We start from the raw sequence: 8,833 nt of genomic DNA on the forward strand, positions 1-8,833 counted from the left end.
GACACAAATTGCTGTGGCATTATGGAAGAGGGGAAAGCCATGGTATGAAAGAGAAAACGCTGTTACTCATTTCAACCTTAGGAGAAATTTTTATTTTTCAGTCTTTTGCCTTTTCTAGAGCGGCTCCCATGGCATATGGAGGTTCCCAGGCTAGGGGTCCAATTGGAGCTGTAGCTGCAGGCCTTCCCACAGCCACACAGGATCCGAGCCGTGTCTGCAACCTACACCACAGCTCATGGCAACGCCGGATTGTTAACCCAATGAGCAAGGCCAGGGATCGAACCTGCAACCTCATGGTTCCTAGTCGGATTCGTCAACCACTGAGCCATGATGGGAACTCTAGAAGAAAAAATTTTTTAATGGTTGCACCTGTGGCATATGGCTGTTCCTGGATTAGGGGTTGAACAGAGCTGCCCCTGAGGCCTAAATCACAGCCACAGCAGCACTGTATCTGAGCCGCATCTGTGATCTACGCCAAAGCTTGTGGCAATGCTGGATCCTTAACCCACTAAGTGAGGTCAGAGAGCAAACCTGCATCCTCTTGTACATTATGTCCGGAGTTCTTTTTTTTTTTTTTTAATTGTCTTTTTGCCTTTTCTTGGGCCGCTCCCGCGGCATTTGGAGGTTCCCAGGCTAGGGGTCTAATTGGAGCTGTAGCCACCGGCCTACGCCAGAGCCACAGCAACGCGGGATCCAAGCCGCGTCTGCAACCTACACCACAGCTCACGGCAACGCGGGATCGTTAACCCACTGAGCAAGGCCAGGGATCAAACCTGCAACCTCAAGGTTCCTAGTTGGATTCGTTAACCACTGCGCCACGACGGGAACTCCTATGTCCGGTTCTTAACCTGAGGAGCCACAACAGGAAGTTCCAAGCTTAGAAAATGTTAAGAATATATTTACTGAGTATTTACTAGGAGCCTGGAGCTGTGCTAAGGCTTTTATATACATTATTTAAATAAATTCTCACAACCCTGTAAGATAGATGCTTTCCCAAATTTTATTTTATTTTTTTGTCTTTTTGCTATTTCTTTGGGCTGCTCCTGCGGCATATGGAGATTCCCAGGCTAGGGGTCGAATCGGAGCTGCAGCCAGAGCCACAGCAACGCGGGATCCGAGCCGCGTCTGCAACCTACACCACAGCTCACGGCAACGCCGGATCGTCAACCCACCGAGCAAGGGCAGGGACGGAACCCGCAACCTCATGGTTCCTAGTCGGATTCATTAACCACTGTGCCACGACAGGAACTCCCTTTCCCAAATTTTAGAAGGCGAAGAAATATATTCAGAAAAGTTAAATAATTTGTACAAGGCCACAGAGCTAACAGAAGTCAAAGCAAAGATTGAAACCCAGGTAAAACTGACTTTCAAATCCATGCTCTTTTCATTGCACTCAAGAAGTACTGCATAGGGGAGTCAGCAGTTGGGAGTGACGGTTTAGGATAGAGTCTAAACATTTTAAAGTTAGTTATGAGTCAACGAAACAATTCTGAAAGCTTCTGTTTGTGAGACAAGGGAAAGAGAAGGCTATGATATCGAAGAGAAAAAGAAACTACACCTTTCAAACCTAGAAAATTTTAAGAATTTATGTCAATTATACCTCAGTAAAGCTAAAATTAAAAAAAAAAGAAAAAAGAAATTTAACACTTATTGAAGCCCCGCCACTTGCCAAGGATAGGTATCTCAAGTTAGAACACAAATTTACAAATGAGGAATTTCCATCATGCCTCAGCAGGTTCAGAATTCGACATGGTGTCTGAGAAGATGCAGGTTTGATCCCTGGCGTTGCCAGGGATCCAGCATTGGGATCCAGCATTGCCACAAGCTGTGGCGTAGGTCACAGATGCGGCTCAGATCCCATGATTCAATTCCTAGCCTGGGAACTTTCATTTGTGGCAGGTGCAGCCGTTTAAAAAAAAAACCACAGATGAAAATAATGACAAAGATTTACAGCTAGTCATATCTGTGACTTAACTGATGTTGAATCTGAATTGGGAATATAATCTCCAAATATAAGCTGTTCCTATGGAATAATATTATCTATTTTAGGACAAGAAGCATAAAGCGAAGATCCACTGACCAGAACAGTGGAAAAAAGCAATGTACACAGGAGTCTGAAGCTCTTGAGTTTTAACACCAGACAAGTTAGTCAAGGCAAGTTATCTGAACTTCTGCATTAAAAATGAAGTGATGGTAATACCTCCGACATCATAGAAATAATGAAAAGAATAATTTTGTGAAAGCACTTTTTTTATTTGTTTGTTTTGCCGTGCCCATAGGATGTGGAGGTTCCGGGGCCAGGGATTGAACCTGCGCCACAGCATCCACCCAAGCTGCAGCAGTGACAACACCGTACCCTTAACCCAATAAGCCACACATGGGAACTCCTAAAAGCACTCTGAAGACAATAAAATGACCTCACAAATGTGATGCAGTATAAAATAACAGTATCTACCTCCTGGGATTGTGCTAAGGATTATGTGAGATGTTGAAATGTGGGTTGGAGAGTTGGAATGCAGAAGCTCTCAGTTAAGTGTTAACTATGGCTGGTAAATGAAATTGTTTATATAAAACACTGATAGAGGACATCAGGTGGCAGACATCATAAAGTTATCCTACCTGTTTCTGCATGAACATTAAAAAGAAACAAAGAAAAATTCCAAGCACTCTAAAATCACAGCTTCCTAGCAACCAGAGAGATACCTTGTTGATGGGTCAGAATTGCATTGGGTATGGACTCTGAAGCCAGACTGCCCAAATTTTTGCTCTGGTTCTACCATTTAGGATTTATCTGGTTCAGATTACATATCTCTATGCCTCAATTTCCTCATCTGTAAAACAAAGAATAATAGCAGCTAGGCCACATATTTTTGAGGATATACGGACAGTGCTACTTGGCACATACTACTATAAAATGTTTGTAGTAGCAACATCATCTTTCCAAAGATCCTCAGATTACAAAGATTCATAAAGATAAATGTAACAGATGAAAGGAGAGACAGCAACTTTCCAATGAAGTATGTTCTCAATAAAATGAGTAGAAATTCAGATCTAGATTCTTATCTAGTTTACCACTCCCAGTAGTACAATCTATGATTTCTTTCTTTCTTTTTTCTTTTTAGGACCACACCTGAGGCACATGGTTCCCAGGCAAGGGGTAGAATCAGAGCTGCAGCTGCAGGTCTACGCCACAGCCACAGCAACATGGGATCCGAGCCGTGTCTGCAACCCATACCAGAGCTCACGGCAACATGGGATCCTTAATCCACTGAGCAAGGCCAAGAATCAAACTGGCATCCTCATGGATACTAGTTGGATTTGGTACCACTGAGCCACAAAAGGAACTCCAGTACAACCTATGATTTTAATGGTCTTGGCTGTAACATAAGGAAAATAATATCTACCTTTAAGGCTAGAGATTAAATAATATATATATAACATTACCTGGCATACAAAAGATGCTCAATAAATAATTTGTTATTACTATTATTTTCCCCTTTCTCTTTTGGCCATTATTGGCATAAAAATTTCCCCAAATTAGTTTAAGAACTATAAAACATTGCCTTGAGCCCAGTTGATAATAGATTTACAGAAATTCATTGTTCTTTACTCATATGTCCAGGTTATCATCACTATTCATATGATACAATTTGAGATGTATGTTAGGGCATAGAGTATTTTATCATATTTTGTTTGGGCCTCGATACGAAAGTCTAAAATGGAATTCAGGTCAAGGACTTGAATGCTGTTTCTTCTTCACTTCCAAAACAATTCTTTTAAAATTTCTAAAATATTTATTGTAGTCTACAACATGCAGGCACCTGTTAGCTAATCAAAAATACTATTCATATTTTAAATTTGTATGTGTACTTCAAATATAATGTCTATTTATAATATATATGTTTAAGAATAAATCACCTAGGAGTTCCCATCGTGGCTCAGTGGTTAAAGAATCCAACTAGGAACCATGAGGTTGCAGGTTTGATCCCTGGCCTTGCTCAGTGGGTTAAGGATCTGGTGTTGCCATGAGCTGTGGCGTAGGTTGCAGATGAGGCTCAGATCCCACTTTGCTGTGGCTGTGGTGTAGGCCGGCAGCTACAGCTCTAATTAGACCCCTAGCCTGGGAACCTCCATATGCTGTGGAAGCGGCCCAAGAAATGGCAAAAAGACAAAAAAAAAAAAAAAAGAATAAATCATCTAGATGTGAAAATTTTTTTCTACTGACATTTTCTTTTTTTTTTGGTCTTTTTGTCCTTTTAGGGGCGCACCTGAGGCATATGGAGGTTCCCAGGCTAGGGGTCTAATCAGAGCTGCAGCTGCCGGCCTTCGCCAGAGCCACAGTAACGAGGGATCTGAGCCGTGTCTGTGATCTACACCACAGCTGACGGCAACACCGGATCCTTAACCCATTGAGTGAGGCCAGGAATCGAACCCGCAACCTCATGGTTCCTAGTCAGATTCGTTTCCCACCGGATCCTTAACCCATTGAGCGAGGCCAGGAATCGAACCCGCAACCTCATGGTTCCTAGTCAGATTCGTTTCCCACCGGATCCTTAACCCATTGAGCGAGGCCAGGAATCGAACCCGCAACCTCATGGTTCCTAGTCAGATTCGTTTCCGCTGCGCCACAACGGGAACTCCTGCCAATATTTTCTTTACACAACTGAATAATACCAAAGCAAGGGAAAATTATCCAGTATTAATTTCACTTAAATCAAAGTTCAAGAAAGCATCCCTTAGAGTCAGAATGTAAGTATGAAAGGCATAGCACTGAATACATAAATTCTCTCAGAATAGCTGGCACAGTGCATCCCATTCTGGAAAAGAAGTACAGACTTATCGAAAACTGACAATGGGGAAAAATTTGAAGCTCAAATTGCAGTATTACTAGATCTACTCCTATTCATGATAGAACAAGAAAAAGGTATTTTTTAGGCGTTCCCTGGTGGCTCAGAGGGTTAAGGATCTGGTGTTGTCTCTGAAGTGGCCCAGGTTTGATCCCTGGCCAGGGAACTTCTGCATGCCACAGGCAAGACCAAAAACAAAAACCTCTTCAACGTGAAACATGTTATTTGCCAAAAATAAAACTTCTATTTGTTTAACACACTACACTTTTTAAGAACACATCTCATGTCCTCTCTCCCTTTCCCATAATGCTGGATTATTTAAATGTATTAATAAGACCAATCCAAGTAATTAAGACAAAATAGAGGTCCACGACTGGCATCTGCTTTTTCCGTTTTTTCAAATATAAAAATGGTCTTGCAGACAGACTTGTTTTCCTAGGCAGTGGAGGATAGTAAGTGGGGGTGGGGGGCGGCATCAGAGCAGGTCAAAGGCCTTTGGCATAACAGAGTGGGCTATAACACGGAGTCACCCAGCACTGGGGTATAAGCCTTGTGCCCTGGCTTTCCGACACAACTGAGAACCGAGGCAGCTGGCTTTCATTGTGAAGGAGCAAAGAAAACCACAGCTGAAACGCAGGATAACGGGATCAAAGCCCTGCAAACCTTCGGCCCAGGGATTACGGCGCGGCACATCCTCAAGGCACCCCAGTCCTTTTCAGACTCTCGGCCTCCCCCGCACGGATCGAAACTCTCTGGGTGCACAGCGAGCCGGGGGCGGACAAAGGAGCCTGGCGGGTAACGGGACGAGGCGGGGGCAGTTGCTGGGAAGGGACCCGGGCGAGGCCGAGCTTGCAGACTTTGGGGCTCCCTCAGGTGGTCTGCAGGCTTCGGGGCTCTGGAGCAGACAGGGCCGGCAGGCTGTGGGCTGCGTGTGGGGCGTTTGGGGGCACTTTGGGCGAATAGGATGCCGGCCCAGCTCAGCCCTCCTCTTAGGGAGGAGGCCATGGAGGGAACTTGCTAGGTGCCCGCGGTACCGCCTCTCGCCGCACTTCCCGCCCCTAGCCGGCACCTGAACCCCCTCGGCGTCTCGCTCACCTCCACAAGGCCGCGGCGACCTTCGCTGCGTCTCCTTCACCGGCAGAAGCCAGCACTGCCGGGGCCATGAAGACCCCACAACCCAACCCGCAAACCCGGCCGGGGCGTCCTAGTTAGCTGTCCTTGTTAGCCCACAGGCGGCGGCGGGGTACCAGCGCCAGGGGCGGGGAAACGCCGGATCGACCCCGCCCGCCAATCGCAGGCCAGCGCCTCTGCAGCGGAGCCAATGAGAGACGAGATCCTGCTGCGCGGGCGGGAGTAGAGAAGCTGCGGTGGTGAGCGGGCGCCGCGCCTAGCCTAAGCCTTTTTCTTCCCCGCCCCCCTCGCATTCACTCCCTCAGGCTTGCCGCAGTGCAGCGTTGCCATCCTTTCAGCGTCTTGTCTCTTAGCAACCACATGCCCCGACCCTGAACTTAGGTGATCAACTCTGAGTCCAGAAGAAAGCGGAGCATAGGGGAAGTAGAAGAACTCAGATAAAGAATGAATTAAAACCGTTGTTGGCTTTGTATAGCTCCTTAGGTCAAGTAGAATGGGAAAGTTGCATGATCTGAGGGACATGGAAAGTATTTGGGTGAAGCATTGTCTTCAGCAGGAAGCATCTCTTGAAAAATGTAAATAGCTGTGGGTTACACATTAAGTTTTCATACATTAATAGGTTCAGCAAGTATGAACATTAAAGTTAGGCAAGATTTGTACCACAAAGAAGCTAGTTAGGTAAATTCTTAAAGAGAAGCTATTTGGTCTCTACTCCCTCTCTTCCTTTTTTTTTAATATATTTTTTTAATTTTAATTTTTTAATTACTCAAATGAATTTATCACATCTGTAGTTGTGTAATGATCATAACAATCTGATTTCACAGGATTTCCATCCCCCACCCCCCAAACTATCTCCTCCAGAGACCATAAGTTTTTCAATATCTGAGTCAGCATCTGTTCTGCAAAGAAGTACAATCTGTCCTTTTTTCAGATTCTACATGTCAGTGAAAGCATTTGATGTTGGTGTCTCATTGTATGGCTGACTTCACCTAGCATGGTAGTTTCTAGGTCCATCCATGTTGCAAAAAATCCTGGTATTTCGTTCTTTTTAATGACTGAGTAATATTCCATTGTGTACCACATCTTCTTGATCCCCTCCTCTGTCAATGGACATTTAGGTTGTTTCCATGTTTTGGCTATTGTAAATAGTGCTGCAGCCCTGTCTTCCTTTTGTAATCAGATAGGTTAGGGGGTACCCAGAGAAACAGAACCAGGAATGGCTTTCTTGAAATAAGGGAAGCCATTTTGGTCTATGCCATTTTGTGATCTATGCCTGGCCACAATGCTTGCCCTTGAAATAATGATCTTAAGGGAACAAAGGAGTGCAAGAACAGAGAAAAGGCAGTGATAGAGCAGAGTCCTAGCTCCTCCTCAAGAGATATTCATAATGATCCGTCTTTGAGTTCTGCAGGAACTAAGGCCCCCACCCAGGTGTAGGATGGAATAATGATGTTAATCCTCCGGCCTTCAATCAACTAAGACTTGGACTCAGCCAATCTTTGCCCCAAGTCTATGCTGAATTTTCCTCCACTCAAGCACCTTCATGAAATTGCATGTGCCTTTACCTGAAAACTTATCCAATTTTGCTATTCAGGGAGACACTGCTTTGGGAAAGATCTTCATTGTTCTTACTTGGGGCAACCCAGTTTTCAGATAACACTTTCACATAAGCTTGAACTCAGTTGTGATGGCGGTGAGGCAGCTTAAGCCACAAGGATAAGAACAACCCATGTGGGATTGATTGCAGAGAAATAATAGAAGGAACCTGGGTCCTGAATTACCTTTTGAGGCAAAGCTGCATAACAGGCCTCAGACTGTCTGCCTACCTCCGAACTGTTACATGAGAAAAATGTTTGTCTTGCTTTAGCCACTAAAAAAAACAATACAAAAAACAGATGTATTTTGCATCTGTTGTTACAGAAGCTCACTGTATTCCCTAAAAGAGAAAGTTAGTCCCTGAAAGTGATGTGCTACAGTAACAAAGATCTAAGGTACATGTGGCAGGTAGACACAAACTGCAGGCTGGTGACTCTTCCCAAACATATTTTCACCTGCTTTAACTTGAAAGGCAGATTATTAAGCCTAGGGTTCTGAGTGAAGTGGTTTAGAAAAGGTCAGAATGTGAGTTTCTTGTTGACTGCCACTGTGCTTTTAGCAAGGTTTGGTCAAAAGAAATAAAGTCAGTTAATTAACCAGTTTGCAGGCAGACAGAAGAGAATGGAGCTCTGCTACTGGACTCCATCCATAACATCTGTTCTTGCTGTTGATCTACTGTGCATCTCTGAGGAATCAATTTAGGTACTTAACATCTGAAGCTTTTCTTCACCACTCTCCAGCCTTTTCTAGAACAATATATGTTTATAGAATGACAGAACTAGAAAGGATCCTTGAGATAACTTCTTCAGTCTTTTCATTTTAAGGTCAAACAGATTAAGTTCAAGTGACTTGTCCTACTCCTTAGGTTGAATGACATTTGCCCAAGGAAGACTCCTTTTCTTCCTTCTTTTTTTTTAATAGCCACATCCCTGACAGGAAATTGAATCTGAACCACAGCTGTGGCAATTCCAGATCCTTTAACCCACTGCACTGGGCTGGGATCCAACCTGTGTCTCTGCAGTGACCCAAACAGTTGGAGGAAGAATCTTGGGCATTGTGCAGATGTTTGTTCCTGAGGCCTTTTCTGTGGAATGGGCAATCTCACTTAAAACTTCATCCACTTCCTGTCCTCACCCAGTCTAAACCTTCTTATACGATCATCTATCCCTCTATTAATTTTAGTGCAGACTAAGGTGCTTTAACATAGAGACCCAAAATACAGTAGTTTAAACAGGCATCTGAAATGGCTGCTTCCACAC

General features: G+C 44.2%; 1 protein-coding gene across 27 annotated transcripts in view; it reads right to left on the reverse strand.

The window, feature by feature from the left end:
* The window catches only part of SANBR (SANT and BTB domain regulator of CSR), a 71,275-nt gene extending 65,183 nt beyond the window's left edge, over positions 1-6,092 (reverse strand). For all 27 annotated transcript variants that reach the window (XR_014841827.1, XM_085019115.1, XM_085019114.1 and 24 more), the window contains exon 1: positions 5,943-6,092. The gene's annotated coding sequence lies outside the window, so the exon portion shown is untranslated. The remainder of the gene's footprint in view (positions 1-5,942) is intronic.
* Positions 6,093-8,833: the final 2,741 nt, after the last annotated feature.

Source organism: Sus scrofa, chromosome 3 (genome assembly GCF_054392235.1).
Source record: "Sus scrofa isolate SSC_HxYL_T2T_F1_AM1 chromosome 3, Sscrofa_HxYL_maternal_Yorkshire_Landrace_v2.0, whole genome shotgun sequence".
Taxonomy (NCBI): Eukaryota; Metazoa; Chordata; class Mammalia; order Artiodactyla; family Suidae; genus Sus; species Sus scrofa.